This window comes from Eptesicus fuscus, chromosome 1 (assembly GCF_027574615.1).
Source record: "Eptesicus fuscus isolate TK198812 chromosome 1, DD_ASM_mEF_20220401, whole genome shotgun sequence".
Lineage (NCBI taxonomy): Eukaryota > Metazoa > Chordata > Mammalia > Chiroptera > Vespertilionidae > Eptesicus > Eptesicus fuscus.
The window spans coordinates 119,787,985-119,812,275 of NC_072473.1; the positions used below are offsets into that span (position 1 = coordinate 119,787,985).

A 24,291-nucleotide genomic window follows, 5' to 3' on the forward strand; every position below is an offset into this window, starting at 1 on the left:
AGTCCAGTTTCTCCCCAAATGAGTCTGGGTCCCCAGAGTCTCGCCCAGAACTGGAGTTCAGAGCAGTCGGGACCTTTTGTCTCCCTCCCGATTGAGAAAGCCAGCCACGTACTCAGTTGCCTGCCCTCTCCATGTGCGCACATGCCTCCATACTTCTGCCTTCCACAGCTCCTGTGAGTCTCAGTGTGCTTTTCTCTTTCCTTCTAGTTGTAGAATTTCCACTCAGCCAGCCTTCCTGTGGTTCTGGATGATGTCCGTTAGTTGTAGTTTTGAAATTGTTGTGCAAGGCAGTAGTTTAGGTGTTTACCTATGCTGCCATCTTGGTTTTTCCAATACTTGTTGTTTGTTGATTTATTGATGATGGCCATTCTGACAGGTCTGAGATGATATCTCATTGTGTTTTTAATTTGCATTTTTCTAATGATGAGTGATGTTGAGCATCTTTTCATACGTCTATGGGCCTTCTGTATATCCTCTTTGTCTATTTAGATCCTTTGCCCATTGTTTAATTGGATAGTTTTTTTTTCCGGTATTGATTTTTAGATGTTATTTATAAATTTTAGATATTAACCCCCTATAAGATGTATCAACAAATATGTTCTCCCATTCAGTGGGTTGTCTTTTCATTTTGTTGATGGCTTCCTCTGCTGTGCAAACACTTTTTATTTTGATGTAGTCCCATTTGTTTATATTTCTTTTGTTTTTCTTGCCCAAGGAGATACATCAGAAAAATATTACTACAAGAAATATCTGAGATTTTACTTACTATGTTTTCTTCTAGGATTTTTATGGTTTTGGTCTAACATTTAAGTCTTTAATCCATTTGAGTTTGTGTATGTGGTGTAAGAAGATGGTCCATTTTCATTTTTTTTGCGTGTATCTGTCAAATTTCCCCAGCACCATTTATTGAATAAGCTATCTTTAATCCCTTATTTATTTTTGCCCCCTTTGTCAAATGTTAATTGACTGTAAAGGTGTGGGTTTATTTCTGGGCTCTCTATTCTTTTCCATTGATCTATATGTCTGTTTTTATGCCAGTACCATGCTGTTTTGATTACCATGGCCTTGTAGTATAGTTTGATATCAAGTAGCATGACTCCTCCAACTTTGTTCTTATTTATCAGGATTGCTATTGCTATTCAGCGTCTTTTGTGGTTCCATATAAATTTTTGGAATATTTGTTCTAGTTATGTGAAATATGCCATTGGTATCTTTTTAAAAAAATATATCTTTATTGTTGAAAGTATTATAGATATCCCCCTTTTTCCCTCATCGACCTGCTCACCCCTCCCCCTCTTCACCCCTCTACAGGCCTTCACTGCACTATTGTCTGTGTCCATGGGTTATGTATATATGCATATAAGTGGTTTGGTTAATCTATTCCTGTCCTCCCCCTCCCCCTTCCCTCTGAGATTTGTCAGTCTGTTCCATGCTTCTATGTCTCTGGATCTATATTGTTCATCAGGGGTTTTTTGTTATTGTTGTTCTTTGTTGTTAGATTCCACATATAAGTGAGATGATAGCTCAAAGAAGAACTAGCACCTATCCTCAAGCTATTTAAAAAAATTCAAGAGGAGGGAAGACTCCCAAGCTCATTTTACAAGGCCAGTATTATCCTAATTCCAAAACCAGATAAAGACATGACAAAGAAAGAAAATTGTAGACCAATATCCCTAATGAACATAGATGCTGAAAGTCCTCAACCAAGTATTAGCAAACCTGGATCCAGCAATATATTTAAAAAGTCATACACCATGATCAAGTGGGATTTATTTTGGGGATGCAAGATTGGTACAATATCTGCAAAGCAATAAATGTGATACACCACATAAATAAAATGAAGGATAAAAACCACAGGATCATATCAATAAATGCAGAAAAAACATTTGATAAAATCCAACACCCATTTATGATAAAAATTCTTAGTAAAGTGGGAATAGAGGAAACGCATCTCAATGTAATAAAGGCCATGTATGACAAGCCCACAGATAACAACATACTCAATGGTCAAAAACTAGTATAAGCACTTTCCTTAAGATCAGAAATAAGACAGGGATGTCTGCTTTCATCACTCTTATTCAACATGGTACTGAAAGTCTTAGCCTCAAGAATCAGATAAGAAGAAATAAAAGCCATCCAAATTGGAAAGGGAGAAATAAAATTGTCATAATTTTCAGATGACATGATATTATATAGAGAGAACCCTAAAGATTCCATGAAAAAACTACCAGAACTGATAAATGAATTCAGTAAAATAGCAGGATACAAAATAAATATCCAGAAATCAGTTGACTTTTTATACACTGATAATGAACTATCAGATAGGGAAACTAAAAAACCAATCCTATTTACAAGTGCTTCAAAAAGAATAAAATACCTAGAAAAAAATTTTAATCAAGGATGTAAAAGATCTGTACTCGGAAAATTATAAGACACTGAAGAAAGAAACTGAAGAAGATACAAATAAGTGGAAGCATATACCGTGTTCATGGATAGGAAGAATTAACATAATTAAAATGTCCATATTACACAAAGCATCCCTTTTTATGGCTGAGTAGTATTCCATTGTATATATGTACCAAATCCTCTTTATCCAATGATCACTTGGAGGACACTTAGGTTGTTTCCATGTCTTGACCACGGTGAATAATATTGCAAACCATTAAAAAAAGTTTTTGTAGCTCGTGCTAGGGAGTGAGAGTGAGCTGGGCTCCTAAATAAAAATCATTCTTAAAAGCTAATTAATGGTTGCTTGTTACCTAATTTTATATATGTTTGAAATATTTCATAATAAAAAACAAAACCATATAAATATAAAATATTTAGGTGCATTGTCAGTCTTGAAGACATGCTTTTATTTCCCATTCTGCTTGAATTCCTTAGCATCAAATACTTAAAATGGAGTGCAATGTCCTAGGTCACCTACTTCTGCCTCTGAAATAGTGCAAAAATCCCCTCTATAGTTTGATTGCCCTTTTTTGTACCTAAACATCTTTTTGGTACCTTTTATGCTTTTAAAATGTCCTCAGAGTTCTGACCCAGCCTTTTAAATCTTGATTTATTTAATGAGATTATTAGCCGTCTCTCTAGTTATGTGTTATCTACAAATTTGATTAGCCTGCCTTGGGTAGTATTATCCAAGTTATGACAAAAATGCTGAAGAGAATAGTCAAGGATGGAATTATTTGGCAAGGTACTTAATTCTTTATCCCTACACTTTCCAGGATGACAACAATTAGGTAATAAATATTCTGGCTACAGTTATTGAATTGCTCCAAATGCATCTTTAGCATATTTACAGTTTAGGCAATATGAATGATTCTTAATACTGACCTTGGTTCTTTAGATATGTTCACAGGCCTAGATTTTAAGGAAAGAAATAACTGGAATGATTTTCTTCTCTCCTGGTTTCATCATCTCAAACCATGGATCTTTACTACTTATAATTGCATTTTATGGGGAGGAAGTAAAAAGGAAGAAGATGCTGAGAGGAGGCAGAGGAATGCTTTCTGGTAAAGAATGAAGCACCAGAAGAATTGGGAAACTATTCCATTCTACCCTCTAACTCAAATAGTGTGTCATTTTCTAAGGTATAAAACCTGTTTCATTGCCCTTTGTTGTCAGGAAGCAAATAGCCTACTCATTTTACAAGTAGATTAATTGATTTCTGATGAGTACAAGGGATCCATGGTCCTTATTGTCCCTGCCTGCTAGTAGACTTCAAAGAAATTGTAAGCAGCCTTATAAATTTTCTCCAATGCAACCCTGATGGGAAGCATCTCTTGAAAAGCCATCTTCATAATACCCTGGATTGGTAGTTATACATAACAGTTCACCTTATTGCTGCATTATAGTTCTATACTACATCAGTTCCCTCAAATATGTTCCAAAAGCTTGAAGAGCAAATAATCCATTTTTCCTCTAGGAAAAAAAGGCAAGTTTTTCTAACTTGAATTCAACTGGTTGGAATTTTTGAAAATAAATACCCAACCTTGGTTTGGGAGGAAATTCTGGGTTGGTGCAGAACTTTGTATCAAGGAAGTCCAGCCAGATGTGTTTGTCTTTTCAAGCATAGGGCTTATATTCAGGCAAACCACAGTGGCTCTTACAGGACATTGCAGGGTCCAGCTACTCTCCATTTTAAAGGAACTTCAATTGGGAGCGACGGGTACTGTAGCTTGAATCTGAAAACAAAACCTTCTGAAGCAAGGACCCACTTTCTTCTAAATCAGAAGGACATCACTTGAAAGAGAGGAATTTCAGATCTTGAGGCGAACTTAGAAAAAGACCAAGTTTTTTAATAAGGTCACTGATGAGAGATAGGCACTCACTTTAAGTGTTTCCTATGTCTAGTAACTCTCTAGACCTGTGTTGTCCGATTTGGTAGCCATTAGCCATAAATGGCTATTTAAGTTAAGAATTATTTGAAATTAAATAAAATTATGCTATCCACATTTCAAGTGACCCATAGTCACATGTATTGAACAGTACAACATGGTACATTCCATCATCACAGATAGTGCTGGTCTAGTAGGTCTTATGAAAGTTACCTCCTATGCCTACCCACCTAAATGTTTTAGATTCTAATTCAACCAGCATTTATTCAGTACTCACTCTGTTCTAGACATCATACTAGCAACTTTAATACTTTGGGGTGGGAGTCATTGTGTAATGGTTAATGGAAACTACCAATGTGTAGACAGAGTAACTAGTTGCCTTGTAGTGTGCTTTGATGGCCCCTGGAAAGCCTTCTTGTCTTCAATTGTTTTCTCCATTGACTACTACAAGGTTTGAAACACCCACATCTATAGGCTAGGATGGTGAAATTCCCTGTTAAATGACAAATTTGGCCTGCAAGAGGAACATGCAGTCAGTATTACTCATGACTACTTCAGAATGGACTGGTTTGTTAGATTAATTCTTACTGAGAACCAGGCACAGAGGGAATATGATACAGGTCAGATAAATTTTGAGGGCTGGTAATAGGGGTTAGGAAAGATCTGGGTCTATCTCCTACAAGAGTGACTATCTATTTGGGGGAACCCTAGAATGGGGACCTTTTGCCATCTGAAGGCAGTGTGCTGGGTGCTCTTAGGGCTGAGACAAACTGGAGGTAAGAACAAACCCTCTGAACAATGCTATTTGCCAAAGGCAGGTTCTGACCTTCACTGTTTTTTATTTGTTCGTTTGTTTGTTTGTTTGTTTTTTATCAGAGATGAATGTTCAAACAGCCTTTAACTTATGTGTGTCAATTCAGGAGATGTTTTTTTTGAAACTTATTGAACAGTATCTAGTACTGTGCCAGATGCTGGAGAAGTAATGTTCTACTCTTCAGTTTCCTTCCTTCCTTCCTTCCTTCCTTCCTTCCTTCCTTCCTTCCTTCCTTCCTTCCTTCCTTCCTTCCTCCCTCCCTCCCTCCCTCCCTCCCTCCCTGCCTCCCTCCCTCCCTCCCTCTCTCTCTCTCTTTCTCTCTCTCTCTCTCTCTCTCTCTCTCTCTTTCTTTCTTTCTTTCTTTCCTTCTTTCTTTTTTTTCTAGTGTAAATTTTTTATATTTAGAATTAGCCAGCTGGACTCAGTTTATATGATCTAAATTTTGTTGACAACATCCAAAGCATCATAGTCAGGAGCCAGTTGAATACATGCCTTCTTTTCTCCATCAGGGCTGATCAGGGTGCTGACCTTGGCCATGTCAATGTCATAGAGTGTTTTCGCAGCCTGTTTGATCTGGCACTTCTTGGCCTTGACATTCACAATGAACACAAGTGTATGGTTGTCTTCTATCTTCTTCATGGTTGATTTGGTCATCAGGGGGAATTTGATGAGGGCATAGAGGTCAAGCTTGTTTCTCCTGGAGATACTCTTCTGAAGATATTTAGGCTGCCTTCGGAGCCTCAGTGTTTTTGGCTATTAGAAGGTGGGTCACATGTGGATTTTCTTTTTTTTTTTTTTTTCATGGCTGTGTATGCCTTTCAGCACTGCTTTCTTTGCCTTCAATGCCTTTGCTTTGGCATTGGCTTTGGGAGGGGAAGGGGCTCCTTTCTCTTTTGGTGCCATCTTTGTAAAAAGGGTAAGTTCTGTTTCATTTGACCTCTTTCTAGGGCTGGCCCAGAGATAGCAAAACCTCACTTTTCCTCCACATTTTTCTCTTCTTGTGTATTACCTGGAACCCACCTTCACCACTCTTATCCTAGTCCCAGTTTTTTCAACAGCACTTCTGACTTGTTCTAGGTTACAGCCTATGACTGATAAGGGAGAAAGGGAAGGAGGAGGGGAAACTAATCCTCCTTCCCTTTAACTATAGTAGTGTTTTGCAAATTGTAGTGCACAACCCACTAGTGGATTATGAAATCAATGTAGTAGTCATGGCCTAGCCTTTAAAAAATAAATGAAATAAAATAGAAAGATGTCTAAGTGTATCAATGTAGTAAGTAAATATTGTTTCATAAAACTTTTAAATTTGTTATCAAATATATGCATGTATATTGAGAGTCACTAATTAAATTGTATTTCTTTACCACCTTATACCATCGTATCTCCATGCCCTGTCACAAACCCAGCACTAATTTGGTCTAAAACTATTGTGTCCTCACTGTTTATCTTCTGCAGAAGTCCCATCTTATTCCTTCTCCTGTTTTCCCAATCTATCCCTTCTCCCTAGGTCTTCCTAGCTTCCATCTGAACTCACCCTCCCTCCATACAGCTTGTGTCATTGAATTGCCACCTGGGAATGGGAACTTGAGGAATCTGTGTCCCCACTATCTCAGATGGGAGTGATTAGGGAACATGTGTTACTGAACTTTTGAGTTGGGACTGTGAATGAATCTTCCAATGGAAGCATGAGCATCCGTGGGGTTAGGTTCAGTGTTGTATAGTCCTTCAGTTCCAGCCAGATATACGTGCTTTAATGGACAGCTCTGGTACCCAGGCCACCTGTATGTCAGCCAGATTACACATCTTATTTTAGAACTCAATCCATTTGCATTTTGAAAAACCAGTGGTGCAAAGCACGATTCCAATAGGTTTCTACTTTAATGTCTTTCAACAACACAGAACAGCTGAGTCCTCTTCCTTGGACGTTGCAGATGATCCTTCAGTGGTTTGAAAGTAAGACTGTGTCTCCCAAAGTATTTAACTTGCTCCATGGGAAAGAATCTGACTAAATATAGATAAAAACAGCTAGAATTAAGTAAACATGTATAATTCATAGAATGCAATTTCAGCTGTAGACAAAGTAGCTCCCTCTAGCACTGTGCTGCTCAATCACGTATTAAACTTGTAACTTTTATGTGCTGCCAGTGAATACATCTGACCATGTCAGAGTTGTCTGTTTACTTCAAAAGGAAGAGAAATTAGGCCTCTAATGCTCTTTGTGCAATGACATGCAAAATTAAAGGCTTCATATTTTCAGATAACAATGGCATTGCCCAAGAGAAGCTGTATATTTAGTAATAAAAAACACTCCAGTAGGTCCTCAGAGGTTGGCCAAGGACATGTGAGTGAGGTAATTGAGCACACATTCTGTCTTATTTTAGGTATTGGGCTCCTTATGGTCTGTCAGGTATAGTCTAAACCCTTCATCCTGAAATTCACATTTGAAAAACATGATGTTCAGAACTGTTCATAGTAGATGCTCCATAAATAGTGCATATTTGTTTTCTACCCCATGGTCTTCCATCATTAGGGCTTATGTTCTATACAATATTGTCTCCAATAGGAACTTTATCCAGTAGGAACTTTTCACCCCAGCCTAGTTGATCTTTCTATGCTTGACATACTTCGTACTCATTCCTACTGCAGAGCATTTGTCCATACTGTGTTCCCATCCTGGAATGCCATTTCCCAAATGTCTAACATTCCAATTCTTGCCCACATTTCAAAATCTGCCTGAAGTTTCCTCCTGCACGGAGCTTTTAGTTCCCATTTCATCTCTAAGAGACCTATTCTTTCTCTGAGTGCCAGCAATATTTGAGCTGAGCCCCCATTTTGACATTTCATCATAGCATGCCTCAACCAAGCTGTGGACTGCTTGCCTCATAAATGTTAATATGAACTTCTACATATGACAGAGAAGCCTTTGGAGAGCCAGGAAAAAAACACATAACAAATATTCTGTTAGTATTGTGTCAGGTTCAGTATATGTTCATAGTGTAAGCTCTTTATGTGCTGATGATATACACCGAGTGGCCAGATTATTATAATCTCTGAATGCATAATAATCTGGCCACTCAGTGTATATATTATATATATATATATATATATATATATATATATATATATATATTAAAGGCCCGGTGCATGAATTCATGCATGGATGGGGCCCTGCCAGCCTGGCCAGGGAGAGGGGACATGGGTGGTTGGCCGGCCTGCCTGCTGGTCGAACTCCCAGTCAAGGGGACAATTTGCATATTAGCCTTTTATTATATAGGATATACACTGAGTGACCGGATTATTATGCGTTCAGAGATCATAATAATCTGGCCACTCAGTGTAAATTGGTACTGGAAAGCAGAATTCTCCAGTTGTTTTCTGTTTAAAAATATATTTTTATTAATTTCGAGAGGAAGAGAGAGGGAGATAGAGATAGAAACATCAATGAAGAGTATCATTGATCAGCTGCCTCCTTCATGTCCTCTACTGGGATTGAGCATGCAACCCGGGCATGTGCCCTGACCAGGAATCGAAGCCGTGACCTCCTGTTTTATAGATCAATGCTCAACGACTGAGCCACAGCAGCCGGGCTCCAGTTGTGTTTTCAATGTCATTGCTGTCTCAATTTGTGACTTTTACTTTACCTTTTCCTGAGCTCTCACTTCTCTCTAGCTAGCAAGGACAGTATTTATATACCCTAAAGAAATGTTTTGTGTATTAGCCATAATGAGTATAAAACATGCAAAAATATGAAGATCTGTAGAAACACTGTTATTATAGAAATAATATTATTACAGTTGCACTTGATTAAATGCTCCAGAAATCATTTAGAAGACACCTTCTCTGGGGGGAAAAGCAGCCAACAATTACTCAGTTATGAGTATTTAATTTTATATTATTGTTTCTGTTCACAAGAGGGGTCTAGTCGTCTCTTTTGCCTTTTAAATGAAACATCTGATGATGTTGGTTAAAGATCAATCTTTATGGGGCTTAGGCTCCCCAAAGCAGTGCTACAAGACTCAGTGACTCTATGACTATATTTTTCTATCCTTCCCTCTTGAGGTTCTGACTTTGGCCAATGTTCCTTCCCATGTTGGTTTTCATCTGTCTCTAAAGAGTCTCAGCTCCATAGTGGAGTGGGTGGTACTGAATATAAGTGTCGGCTAGGCAGTAATGTCATTTGAGGTCACACCAAGTGCAGAGTCCTTTGGTAGGCACCTGGGAGAGACACAGAGGAAACAAAACATATATTCCCTTTAACTGTGGTCTTTTGGTCTGTAGAAGGCTTGAAAAAAAAAAAAAACTAGGAGAAGGCCTTAGAAAAGTGAAAGAATTATCCTCTCTGTAAAACCAATGTCGTTTATTTGTTTAGGAAGGCTTCCATGTATTCCTGGTTGAAGGCAGAGAAGGTGACCTGTCGATAGTTCCATCTTCACTAATAACCTAAAGCTGTAAGACACTTTAAAGGAAGTATTTTTTGGGACTCATTCTGTGTCCCTATCTTTTTCCTTATTTATCTTGACCACCTGAATCATTCTAAACAATGAATTTCTACGAAGTGTTCTGCGACTTCTAAGTCAAAATTCTTTTGTGCATAATTAATAATTTCTCTGAGTAGAGCATGTGAATATACTTGACGCAAAAAATAATTGAATGATAATGCAATTTTCCTTCTCTTTCATCTATCCAGCTAATACAGAAAAGTATTATCATGTGCTGTCACTCATTAAATAAATATTTATGTGTCTGACCATCATCAAAATTAGAAATCAGGAGGAAGATGTTTTTCTTTAAATTTTAATTTACTGTGCTTCATGTTCATCAGTTAGCAGGCACTGACTTTCTTTTCTGGAGTTTGGATTGCTATATGCTTATGTATTGTGAGTTTTTTGTTGTGCTTTTTCTCTGAAGATCTCAGCATGAGCAGCTTTGGAAAGATTACAGGGAATATACTTTAAAAGACATTTTGAGTGTCACAAAACATTACTTTTCACAAGTACTACTTTTGCTTTCAAAGTTTTGTGAATTCCTTTTTGGTGTAGAGTCACCTACTTTCTGGCCTTGCCATGCCCCATCCTTTCCTCCCCTCTTCTGGGTCAACCCCAAAGTCAAGAAGCCTATGCTTTTGAGGAACTGTGGAGCCAGTTGGTGAGCCTCAGCTTTCAGGAGCAGGAGTGACTGCTCTGGGATCTGCTACACAATGAGGAGGTATTATTTGAACTGCATTATTTTCCTACATTGTTTTTTTCTACACTGTTCAAGTTTTTTATTTTTTAATTTGTTTTTCCCCCATTTTATGTTTTTGTTATTATTGCTTCATATTTCTGATTATGTATTCAACACACACCACAGGGTGCCAATTTAATTTTATTGGTCAATTTAAAGGGCAAATAAACCTTTGTTTTTATAAGTAGAAGATAAAGGGCCAATTATCCTGGCCCTCAATACCTATTTGCTATTTGAGCTTACAATCCAGTTATGCATCTTTAGAAAAGATTTTGCCACTTATACCCGCTTACCGTATTTCCTGGCATATTATTGTTATAACACATTTGCCAGTGAATAGCTTAGCTCTTAATGAACAGAGTAATTATTTTATTAGCTGCCATTACCTTATTTATGCTATGAGATCCTATTAGGAGTGGACCAAGGGCTGAGGGAAATACTCCAGTTCCCTGAGTTGAAGGGTTTCCTGATCCCAATATGTTGTCACAATGTATGTAATGATCAATACATGTTGTAATTGGATTGTCACCCAATCAGTTTCAGGGAGCAGGAATGGCACTGATTGCTGCCTGCTTGGAATATAATTTTATCTAAGAAGCTTGCCCTGAACTGGGTTATCCAACAGATAGTTATTGCCTCAACATATCACTTTGCCACTCTAGTTATAGTAATACCATCATCAGTATTCCAGAGTCAGAAAAATTTGTGGATTGGATTCTAGGAGAGAAAGTAAAGTCATAACTTATTTTATTACACTTTGCTTCATTGCTATTTACAGATGTTGTTTTTTTGACAAGTTGAAGGCAAGACTATCCCCCAGCAAGAATATTATGAACTAGAGGCCCAGTGCACTAAATTCGTGCATGGGTAGGGTCCCTAGGCCTGGCTGGTGATCAGGGCTGATCTGTGAGGTGACTGGCAGGGCGATCAGGGGGCTCCCACTGATACCCACCTTGGCCAGCCTGGCACTGCCCACTAGCCAGTCCTGTCCCCTGGTGCTGCTGCTGGTCACCTCCCTCTGCGGGGCGACCGGTGGGGTGATTGGTGGGGGGCCCCCACTGGCACCTGCCTTGGCTGACCTGGGGCCTGCGGGCTGGGGCCAGCTCCTGCGTTGAGCGTCTTCACCCTGGTGGTCATTGCGTGTCATAGTGATTGGTCATTCCACCAGTTGTTTCTCTGTTTGGTCGATTTGCATATTAGGCTTTTATTATATAGAATTGTTTTTGTTGCAATACTCACTTTATTGCAGTGGTGTGGAACCAAACCTGCAATATCTTTGAGGTCAGACTGTAAAAATCCTTTTGGGTAGAGGCCTTGAAGAGTAGCATGAGGATTAGAAATGTGACATGGGGATGACTCTGTTGTTGTTTGTGAAAGTGATGGGCTCAGAGACAATGAGAGAAGTTGGAAACTGGAAATTCCCTACCCTGCTGAGGCCAAACTCACCAGCCCGTTTTTAAGAGGACCAGTTAGACTTCTGTACAGACCTCTGGCACTCAGGTGGTAGCACCTGTGAGGGTTGTTGCTAGGACAACAGCATTATTTTCATCTACAAGGATAGCACTATTTTTCTGAAGCCCCATGGTGTCACTCATGAAAATGGAAGGAAGCGAGAAAATGAATGGAATATTTATGGCTATAAAACAGAGGCAGTTATTTTCCTAATTTTAGTGAGTCTTTCCTTTCAGAAAAGGAAAACATGAAAGGGATAAATACATAGGAATTATTCATAGAAGTGCTTCTAGTTTATACCAACAAGCTAACAGCTTTATATAGCAAATACTTCTCAAATACTTACTATTCATGGTTTCAACCTCTGATCATCAAATTCCCTGACAGAAGACATCCTGTTCATTCTTTCATTTCTAGATCTAAAGCATAAAAAGACTTAGGGATAAAGGCAGAAATGGTACAAATGGCTCTTCAAAAGAGGTAAGAAATAATTGAATTCTGCATATTTGGTAAATGTAGGTAGATTTCTTAGTAAGTGGGAAGTCCAACAAATTTTCCACTGCAGGACTTTGGCAATGGGTGGTAAGCCATTAGGGGTGGAATAGTAGGAAATCTGGGATACCTTTGTGTTAGTCATGAAGACAAGCAATTTTTCACATGATTCCCAATTTACAAATTAAAAAAAAATTTGAAACTCAGAGAATTAACATCATCTCATAGTAGCAAATGTCAGAAGTAGAATGTGAAGCAGGAACTATCTGAAATGCCCTATGGTGACTAAGGAGAGCCTGGGCATCTGGAAGGCTGTTCAGTTAGGGGTGTCCCTAAGCTGAAGTATTATGTCAGGAAGATTACAAAATTTGAGAGGCCTGGGAATGGCAGTTAAGAGGAGCAGTTAGGAATACACAGTTGTTTACAGATAAGAGATTACAAGGACTTAAATAAAAGAATAGATATATTGGATGCAGTGTGTTTAGTGGGTAAGTAGAATCTAGAAGACTGCTTTGGTTGGACTCCAACTCCACCAAATATTTACTGAGCACTTGCTCTGTGCCAATCACTATTCTTGATGCTGGGGATATGGCAGTGAGCAACGCAGACACAAATCCCTGCCCTTGTTGAGCTTATATTATTGTGGGGGAAGATTTATGATCTGTGTGAGCTTGGCTAAATTGTTCAGCTTCTCAGAGGCTTAGATTGCTCAGCTACAAAAATGGCAAGACTGGAGCCTAGGTCAAAGAGCTGCTGTGAGGATTAAATGAAGTGATGTATATAAAACATATAGTGCCTAAAACAGTAGCTTTTATTATTATTATTTTTTCTATTTTAACTCAATCATTTTTAAAATTTTATTGTTTAAAGAGACAGATAAATATCAATCAGAACGTCAAACCTCAGGGAAGGTAGGGGATGGTGGGGGTAAGGTGGAGAGATCAACCAAAGGACTTATATGCATGCATATAAGCCTAACCAATGGACACAGACAACAGGGGAGTAAGGGCATGGATGGGGGGTGGAGGGTAATGGGGGAATAAGGACACATATGTAATACCTTAATCAATAAATAAATTAAAAAAATAAAGTATTACAAATAGTACATATATTTCCTTTTTTCCCCCATTGACCTTCCACCAGCCTCCCCTACCCCCTGTCGCAATGCCCTCATCCCACACCCCCAGTGTCTTGTGTCCATTGGTTGTGCTTATATGCATGCATACAAGTCCTTCAGTTGATCTCTTTCCCCCCATTCCCAACACTCCCCAGCCTTCCTGCTGTAATTTGAGAGTCTGTTCAATGCCTTACTGCCTCTGTATCTATCTTTTTGTTCACCAGGTTATAATGTTCTTTATTTTCCATAAATGAGTGAGATCATGTGGTATTTTTCTTTCATTGCCTGGCTTATTTCACTTAGCATAATGCTCTCCAGTTCCATCCATGCTGCTGTAAACGGTAAGAATTCCTTCTTTTTTACAGCAGCATAGTATTCCATTGTGTAGATGTACCATGGTTTTGTAATCCACTCATCGGCTAATGGGAACTTAGGCTGTTTCCAAATCTTAGCTATTGTAAATTGTGCTGCTATGAACATAGGGATGCATATATCCATTCTGATTGGTGTTTCTAGTTTCTTGGGATATATTCCTAGAAGTGGGATTACTGGGTCAAATGGGAATTCCATTTTTAGTTTTTTTAGGAAACTCCATACTGTTCACAATGGCTGCACCAGTCTGCATTCCCACCAGCAGTGCACAAGGGTTCCTTTATCTCAGCATTCTACCCAGCACTTGTCCTTTGTTGATGATAGTCATTCTGACAGGTGTGAGATGGTACCACATTGTCATTTTGGTTTGCATCTCTCGGATAATTAGTGATTTTGAGCATGTTTTCATGTGTCTCTTGGCCTTCCTTCTGTCTTCTTTTGAAAAGTATCTACCTTACTTTCCCGCCTATAAGACTTTTTAACCCAGGAAAATCTTCTCAAAAGTGGGGGTCTTATACTCTGTAAAATACGGTAGGTTAGAAAAATCTCTGACAATGTATATCAGATTGCTTAAAACCCAAATACTGTATTTTCCAGTGTATAAGACCCCCGACTTTTGAGATTTTCCTGGGTTAAAAAGTCATCTTATATGCCAGAAAATACGGTATTTAGGCCCGTTGCCCATTTTTTATTGGATCATTTATCTTCCTTTTTTAAGTTGTATGAGTTTCCTGTAAATGTTGGAGATTAAACCTTTATCGGTGATAACATTGGCAAATATGTTCTCCCATACAGTGGGCTTTCTTATTGTTTTGTTGATGGTTTCTTTGCTGTGCAAAAGCTTTTTATTTTGATGTAGTCCCATTTGTTTATTTTCTCTTTAGTTTCCCTCACCCTAGGAGCGGTATTGGTGAAGAAATTGCTTTGGCATATGTCTGAGATTTTGCTGCCTGTGGATTTCTCTAATATTTTTATGGTTTCCCATCTTATATTTAAGTCCTTTATCCATTTTGAGTTTATTTTTATGTATGGTGTAAGATGGTGGTCTAGCTTCATTTTTTTGCATGTATCTGTCTAATTTTCCCAACACCATTTATTGAAGAGACTGTCTTGACTCCATTGTATGTTCATGCCTCCTTTGTCAAATATTAATTAAGCATAGTGGTTTGGGTCGATTTCTGGGTTCTATTCTATTCCATTGGTCTATATGTCTGTTCTTGTGCCAGTACCAGACTGTTTTGAGAACAGTGGCTTTATAATACAGATTGAAATCTGGTATTGCGATTCCAGCAACTTTGTTCTTTCTCAGGATTGCTGCAGCTATTTGAGGTCTTTTTTTATTTCAGATGAATTTTTGGAGAGTTCATTCTAGGTCTGTGAAATGTGCTGTTGGTATTTTAATGGGGAGTGCATTGAATCTATAGATTGCTTTGGGTAGTATGGACATTTTAGTGATGTTGATTCTACCAGTCCATGAACATGGTATGTTCTTCCATCTGTTTATGTCTTCCTCTATCTCTTTTTTCAGTGTCCTGTAGTTTTCCGTGTATAGGTCTTTTACCTCCTTAGTTAAGTTTATTCCTAGGTATCTTAATTTTTTTGCTGCGATGGTAAATGGGTTTTTTAGTCTCTCTTTCCGCAAGTTCACTATTGGTGTATGGAAATGCCATAGATTTCTTGGCATTAATTTTGTATCCTGCTACATTGCCGGATTCATTTATTAAGTCTAATAATTTTTTGATCGAGTCTTTAGGGTTTTTTATGTATAATATCATGTCATCTGCAAATAAGGGCAGTTTTACTTCTTCTTTTCCAATTTGGATGCTTTTTATTTCTTCTTCTTGTCTAATCACAATGGTTAGTACTTCCAGTACTATGCTGAACAGGAGTGGTGAGAATGGGCATCCCTGTCTTGTTCCTGTTCTTAGGATAAATGGTTTTAGTTTTTGCCCATTGAGTATGATGTTGGCTGTGGGTTTGTCATATATGGCTTTTATTATGTTGAGGTATGATCCTTCCATTCCCACCTTGATGAGAGTTTTTATCAAGAAAGGGTGTTGGATTTTGTCAAATGCTTTTTCTGCATCAATTGATATGACTATGGGGTTTTTATGTTTCAATTTGTTTATGTCATGTATCACATTTATTGATTTGTGGATATTGTACCATCCATGCATCCCTGGGATAAATCCTACTTGGTCATGGTGTATGATCTTTCTGATGTACTGCTGGATCCGATTTGCTAGAATTTTGTTGAGGATTTTGGCATCTATGTTCATGAGGGATATTGGCCTGTAATTCTCTTTCATTGTGGTGTCTTTATCTGGTTTTGGTATTAGGGTGATGCTTGCTTCATAGAATGAGCTTGGAAGTGTTCCTTCCTCTTGAATTTTTGGAATAGTCTGAGGAGGATATGTTTTAGTTCTTCCTTGAATGTTTGGTAAAACTACCCTGTGAAGCCATCTGGCCCCAGGCTTTTGTTTGCTGGAAGATTTTTCATGACTGCTTCAATTTCTTCCATAGTTATTGGCCTATTGGGATGTTTAGATTCTTCCTGATTGAGTTTTGGAAGGTTTTATTTTTCTAGGAATATGTCCATTTTCTCTAGGTTGTCCAATTTGTTGGAAGAGAGTTATTCATAATATTTTTTAACAATCCTTTGAATTTCTGTGGGGTCTGTTGTTATTTCTCCTCTTTCATTTCTGATTTTGTTTATTTGGGTCCTCTCTCTTTGCTTCTTGGTGAGCCTCGCTAGAGGTTCATCAATCTTGTTTATCCTTTCAAAGAACCAGTTCTTGGTTTTGTTGATCTTTTGTATTGTTTTTTTTTTTTTTTGTCTCTGTGTCATTTATCTCCACTCTGATATTTATTATTTCCTTCCTCCTGCTTACATTGGGCTGTTCTTGTTGCTCTCTTTCTAACTCTTTGAGTTGTAGGGTTAGGTAATTTATTACCATTGTTTGCAGTAGGCTTGTAGAGCTATGAGCTTCCCTCTCAAGACTGCTTTCACTGTGTCCCATAGATTTTGGATAGTTGTGTTTTCATTGTCATTTGTTGCCATGATGTTTTTTATTTCTTCTTTGATCTCTCTGGTAACCCAGTCATTGTTTAATAGCATGCTAGTCTCCAGGTGTTTGCTTATTTTGGATTTTTTTTTTATAGTTGATTTCCAGTTCTATGCCATTGTGATTTGAGAAGATGCTTGATATGATTTCTATCTTCTTGAATTTGAAGAGACTTTGCCTGTGACCCAATATATGGTCTATCTTTGAAAATGACCCATGTACACTTGAGAAAGAATGTATATTCTATGGCTTTGGGGTGAAATGTTCTGAAGATGTCAATTAACTCCATCTGATCTAGGGAGTCATTTAGGATTGATGTTTCTTTGCAGATTTTTTTATTTAGAGGATTTGTCCAATGGTGATAGTGGGGTATTAACGTCCCCTACTATGATTGTATTGCTGTCAATCTCTCCCTTGATATCCTCCCGAAGTTTTTTTATGTATTTGGGTGCTCCTCTATTGGTTGCGTATATGTTTACCAGAGTTATTTCTTCTTGTTGGATTGATCCCTTTAGTATTATGAAGTGGCCTTCCTTATCTCTTTTTATGTCCTTCACTTTGAGATCTAATTTTTCAGATATAAGTATTGCTACCCAGCTTTTTTTTTCATTTCCATTTGCCTGAAAAACCTTTTTCCTTCCCTTCACCATCAGTCTGTGTGCGTGTTTTTTTCTAAGGTGAGTTTCCTGTAGACCGCAGACATATTGGTCATGTTTTCTTATCTACTCAATTACCCTACATCTTTTGATTGAAGCATTTAATCCATCTATATTTAAAATTATTATTGATAGGTATTTGTTTGTCACCACTTTTATTCTTTACCCCTGTGTTCCTTCATAGCTTTATATTTCTTCTCTTTACAGCAGATATTTTAGCATTTCTTGCATTGCTGGTTTGGTGGTAATAAACTCCCTTAGTCTTTTTTTGTTTGTGAATCTCCTGATTTCACCCTCAAATTTGATTTATAGCCTTGCTGGGTACAGTATTCTTGGGTTCAGACCCTTCCTTTGCATGACTTTGTATATTTCATTCCATTCCCATCTTGCCTGATGTGTTTCTGTTGAGAAATCAGTCACTAGTCTGATGGGGTATCCTTTGTAGGTAACTTTCTGTCTCTCTCTGGCCACTTTTAAGATTCTTACTTTGTCGTTGGTGTTTGCCAATTTAATTATAATGTGCCTTGGTGTTGGTCTTTTGGGGTTCATTTTGTTTGGTACTCTGTGAGCTTCTTGGATTTGTGTGAGTTTTTTCTTCCCTATATCAGGGACGGTTTCTGTCATTATTTCTTCAAACAGGTTTTCTATTCCTTGCTCAGTTTCCTCTCCTTCTGGCACCGCCATTATGTGGATGTTGTTTCGTTTTGTGTTGTCCCAAAGTTCCCTTAGGCTCTCCTCCTCCTTTTTATTTATTTTTTTTCTAGAAGCTGCTTTGCTTGGGTATTTTTTCCTACCTTGTCTTCTAGCTCACTGATGCACTCCTCTGCTTCTTCTAGTCTACTATCTAGTCTACAATAGATGCTTTCTATTGAGTTCTTTATAGCAGTGATGTCAATTTTCATTTCTTCTTGGTTCTTCTTCATTTCCTCTTGGTTCTTACACATATTGTTGAATTTGTCTTCCATTCTTTTCAACCACCTTATGACCATTTCTCTGAATTCTTTCTCTGACAGGTTGCTTGCCTCCATTTCGTTTACTTCCTTTTCTGGTGATGCCTCCTTTTCTTTCATGTGCAGCCTGTTTCTTTGTCTCCCCATGATCTCTCTTCTCCAGGTGTTTGGTTATGAAGTTCTCTCTCTCCTTTCCATGAGTAGGTGCAGAGCTCCTCTGAGTCTGCGTGTTTGTGCTGCTTGGGGACTGGTGTTCCTGGGTTTTCAGCTGTTCTCTGGGTGTTGTTGTTGTAGAGCCCCAGGATTTTTAGGCTTCCGATAACATCCACTCTCCCTTTCAATATGGCGCTGTTTCCGCCTCAGAGCCGGTTGCTCTGGGAGGGATTTCAGCAGCAGTGGGGCTTCCCAGTCAGGGGAACTCCGTCTGGCAATATCCAACAGTCCTTTGGAGTGTAGCTGTCCCTCAACTCACAAATAAACACTTCCCATGCAACCACACACTCTCCCTTTGTTCTCTCACTCACGCACTATCTTGCAGTCTGCCTTCCCGTTGGCAGCCATCTTCCACTCCCAGTAGCTTTTATTATTATCATACTGCATGTAACTGATCACAATTTTATATTAGCAGTTTAATTTGAGGTAAAATTGGGTTGTGGGGGGTTACTGAATTGTAGGTACATTCAAGGTGACATGGCAGAAACAAGGACTTCTGAGAGCATCAAAATTGTCCTTTCACATCTGGGATGCAGGACTCTCTAAGCCCCTTGTGAGGTTAGCACCTGCTATATTGTTTTAGTTGCTTGCCCTTGTGGACAGGGCACTTCTAGTGAAAACTGGAAGGGGTTAAGGCCTGGCCTCAATCTTCTGACATATTGCTATGCATATCCTTTTCTGCATACATCTGTGAAAATGCCACCATTTCTTAGTTCTACTTCAAACTATGGACTTGTTTTCAGTGAGCATCACTTAAAATCTTCTCTATGAATATAAGTTCATTTTATTTTCTGGTGCCAAGCAAAAGGATGAGGATGTGACATTTTTAGAAACAGAGGGAGACAAACAGATACACAGATTATCTTCCTGGGTGTATAGCACTGATAAGTAAAAATAACTGTTTAATCAGAGAAGTGATTTCATAATTATTTTAATAGGTCCAGGTGGCTATGATATCTTTTTCTCCTGTATACCCACACTTCTGAAGAAATAAAATATACTGGAGATCATGCTGCTTTATAAAAAAGGAGGATTTCTGAACTCTGATAAAGGTAGCATGGGGGAGTTGGGATAGCTTTGGGCTGCCTGCACTTTTCTATATGCTATCTAAAATGTTCTTGCCCCTTGAATCTCTATCCCCAGCCACATAGACAATTTTACCCAGCTAGTGGACTCCACCTCATCTTCTATTTCTTAGCCTAAACCATGACTGATTTCTTCAGGGAGACTTATCTTGCTTCTCAACAAGTCTAGATGGCTCTCATAGCATCCTGTACTTATCCTTCACAGCATGCAAAATATTTAGAAATAATTAACGAGTCAGTCATTCAATGTCTGTCTCCCTCAGCTTTATAAGGGCAGGAATAAAGAGCACTTGTAAAGTCCTTACCTCACAAACAGCACAATGGCTGGCATATAGTAGGCACTCAAGAAATTTAGTTGACTGACTAGATGAATAAATAAGTAGCATGCAAGAGCTCTGTATTCTGGTCCCAGCCCTGTCATTTTCTGGATATGGGGCCACATGTATGTCATTTGAACTTTTTCAGCCTTAGTCTAGTCACCTGAAAAATGAAGATTCAATGATCTTAAAGTTCTTTCTGGCTTGAGTAGTTTACCATTCCATATAAGTCAGGATTTTGATTCTTACCAGTGGCGTAAAATATTCCAGTTAAACTACCCGAGATTTGCTGCCTCTTATTTCTAGGGATATCTCTAGTGCATAATAATGCTTTGAATTGTCATGGTAAAACAGGTTTAATTAGCAGATTCCTCTTCAAAGGCCTTGTAGCAGGGACAATATTGGTTTGCTTGGGGAAAAGACTAGCAATTGGCCCACTTCAGACTTCACTTATATGATCACTTGCTCTTTATTTAGCTTTTACCTCTAAGATTAGGTGCTTTCACATAGAGACTTTTATCTTTGTGTTTGAAACAAAAGGAAGTAGTTGTTAAACTAGGGAAGGAAGTCTCTGTTGGTAAGTGGTTATAAGCAAACAGCTGCCAGCTTTTTCTGCTGTTTTAGTTCCTCTGTCAATCAAATAAGCAGCTCCAATTTTTGTTAGGGGCCCCAGCTGGACCATAGAAGTAGAAGCTCTAAAATGTATCCACAGCAGCAAACACAGTGCCAGGTCCAAAGTAGGTGTTCAAAATGTCTGCAGAATTAGGTTAAAGTGACAGCTGGGAGGCCCTCCACATAGATTGAGTAGGGAATTTTTCCAGATTTTTATTTTTATAATTTGTACCCATTTGACTTTCCAGAATGATCTAAAGCACAGCTGCCTACACAGTGTGGTTTGAGGACAACTAAAATGCTCCTATGTGTCCCTGAATCACTCCCCTACTAGCCTACTCAGGTGCCAGATATTTCTATCAAGTTGCTTTAAGTTGGCATGGAGGGTTCATTAAAATGGAAGTATTACATCTGGATCAGCTGGGATAAATTAGTTTTTGTATTAGCTGATGCCAATGTCCAGGGGCCATAGGACACAGGATGGGTGAGCTTTAATTAGGACCTTAGAGGTGAGAATTAAGTAAATTGTAGAACATGGGGTACTATTCAGGAGTAGATTAGGAGAGCATCACAATAAGCTTCTCTCAAGTAGCTAATATTCAGTTTGAGGGCATTGGCCTTCCCCACTAAGGAGTGGCACCAAAAGTCCAACGAGGCACTGAAAACCATCTGGGACTACTCCGTAGTGGCAAAAGTGACCTTGCACCTGGTCTTGAGAAAGCTTGAGAACCTTAGTTTTACTGACAAGTTTTCCTTAAGTATAGGAACTGCAAATTATTTAGTTTTTTTTTTCCTAACTGCCCCTCCTAAATGTCATGCATTTAGCAGGCTCCTAGGTTTTTAAAAAATATTTGTTTTTGATTTCATAAAGGAATGGAGAGGAAGAGAGATAAAAACATCAATGATGAGAATCATCTATCGGCTGCCTCCTGCACGCCCCCTACTGGGGATCGAGCCTCCAACCCACGCATGTGCCCTTGACTGGAATCAAACCCAGGACCCTTCAGTCTGCAGGCTGATGTTCTATCCATTGAGCCAAACCGGCTAGGGCAAGACTCCTAGGTTTTATCATCCCCTGTAACCCCTTAGCATCTGATTAGTGATCTAGACCCCCTGGGCAGCATTAGTCCTTATGACATACATTTTTGCTTATAATAATAGTAATAATAAATACCAAGCTAGGCCCCTATATATTTTATCTCAACTATCAGGTTCATGTAAGTACAAAATGTATGATCTTTCTATTAAGCTATAATGACTTATTTTACTTAGCCTTTTATTTCATCTACAGTAGGGCATCATAGACTGGGGACCTCTGTGATCAGCCAATCAGCAGTTATGGAAATTACTGTGTGCTCCAAACTGTACTTAGTGCTATGGAGGCAACAGAAAGAGAAAATATAGTCCCAGACAAATACCTCACTGTGACAGCTGGCCTCTGTCCTTTACTCCCAGTTTCCTTTCTCTAGTTCTTGGACAGAGACATGGACCCCCGTAAGTAAACCAAGAGATGAATGCCGAGGGAATGAGTATGTTCCATTTCCTGACAAAATATGTTATTTGGCAGGGTTAGGGAATAGACTATTCGGATTAATTCAAAGTTGTTTTAATGAAGAGTTCTTATAGATACAAAAGTGCAGAAAAGTAAATGCAGTAAAATTCATGGCACACCAGCCATAGAAGGAACAGATGATCATTTTCTCTAATAATTCTGAAGGTATCACACCATCTACACATCTGTACCTCAGATCATTCTGGAAAGTCAACTGGGTACAAATTACAGTTTCAGGGTCATCATGAGAGGTAGGGTGGTATAATGGAAAGTGCATCCACTTGGGAGTCAGAGGACCTGACTCCTTAGTAATGCAATCTTGGGTACACCCCTGGGCTTCAGTTTCTCCATTTGCAAAGAGTAAAGGTCAGTTTCTAATCGCTAAAGAATGTTTCAGCTCTCAGATTTTTCCACTGCGAATTTTCATTACACAGCATGGAGATGGGCAAGGTCTGGTGGGTTGACTGCCTGAACATAGTTTTTAGCATTTCACCCTCAGTGAGACACTACTCCTTTTAAATTAAGAAAGTATGTTGTCTGTGGTGATCAGGCTTCAATAAAGTATGTGCCCCATCTTATCTAATAATAAACATGTAAATTGACCATATCTTCGCTACTCCCATAGCCAATCAGAGTGACTATGCAAATTAACCCAAAAAATGGCAGTTAATTTGCATACATAGGCGCCAAGCACCTGTGTCCAAGGAACATCCTGGCACCCAGGTCACTGTGAGGTAAGGCCTGGAGCAGGAGCGGACCCTCAGAGATCGATCTCAGGGAGCTGGGGCTCCGCTCCTGCTCCAGGCCGAAAACAGACCCCCTGTGATTGATCGCAGGGAGCTGGGAGGTCTGCTTTCGACCTGGGCAAGAGCAGACCCCCTGTGATCGATGGCAGGGAGCTGGGGCTCCGCTCCTGCCCTAGAGGCTTTTGGCTTGGGCAGGCCTGGGCAGGGGCAGAGCCGGAGATCAGAGGGAGCTGGAGGGCCCCTGTGCAGGCCTAAAGCTTCGGCCAGAGGCTTTAGGCCTGGGCAGGACCCAGCCCATGATTGGTATGAACTATAGAGGAAACACCTTTTCTGACTGCACATTGGCTAAGCTTCCTGTATGCCACTGGTAATATTCTTAGTAACTTGGGTAATAAGAATCCAAAAAGGTGATCTAGGGTTTTTCCACCACACTTCTGGAGAAAAAAAACGAAAGCCTGCTGCTGGAGGGCTAAGAAATGTCATATCCTTCCCTAGCCGGTTTGACTCAGTGGATAATGCCTTGGCCTGCCGACAGCAGGGTCTGGGTTCGATTCTGATCAAGGGCATGTACCTAGGTTGCAGGCTCCTCCCTGGCCTGGGCCCAGATCAGGGCTCATGCAGGAGGCAACCAATTAAAGTGTTTCTCTCTGTCTTTCCCTTTCTCTTCCACATTCTCTAAAAGTCAATGGAAACATATCCTCAGGTGAGGACAAAAAAAAAAAAAAGAAAAGAAAGAAAGAAAGAAATGCATATCCTATGAAAGACACATCTTGAAAATGCCTAAAGAAAGTTGTCATTTTTTCTTGGTGAAGGGACTGGAGTCTGTGTTGATGAAAACACCTTGGTGGCTGTGGTGACTGGCAGTGGCTGCAGCAGTGGGGTGATGGGGCTGGTGTCTTCCCCTGATCAGCCCGGTTCCCTCCCACAAAGGGAGGCCAGACTGCGGCTTAAGCCCGCTCTCTGGGGAGCGGGCCTAAGCCATCAGTAGGACATCCCCTGAGGGCTCCCAGTATGTGAGAGGGGGCAGGTTGGGCTGAGGGACCCCCTCACCCCCAGTGCACGAATTTCATGCACTAGGCCCCTAGTTTCATAATAATGTGTTATACAATAAAATCAACTGTTTTGTTGACCTCTGGGTAAAACTGTCCTTCTTCTTGGCAACCCTAACTTTTCTTCATCAACAACATCCTAATTTTCCCATATCTCTGGCAATCCAAATGGGCATCGCTCCTTCTCCAGTGCTGTGAAGATGGTTGTCTGATTTGTATCTTTGGACTGGGTATATATT

The 24,291-nt window shown here is 39.3% G+C and overlaps 1 protein-coding gene and 1 pseudogene across 2 annotated transcripts in view; both read right to left on the reverse strand.

Moving 5' to 3' along the window:
• Window positions 1-24,291, reverse strand: part of GRIA3 (glutamate ionotropic receptor AMPA type subunit 3) — a 361,210-nt gene that overhangs the window by 278,371 nt on the left and 58,548 nt on the right. The window lies entirely within an intron of this gene.
• On the reverse strand, window positions 5,578-6,054 carry LOC103299295 (60S ribosomal protein L23a-like; annotated as a pseudogene).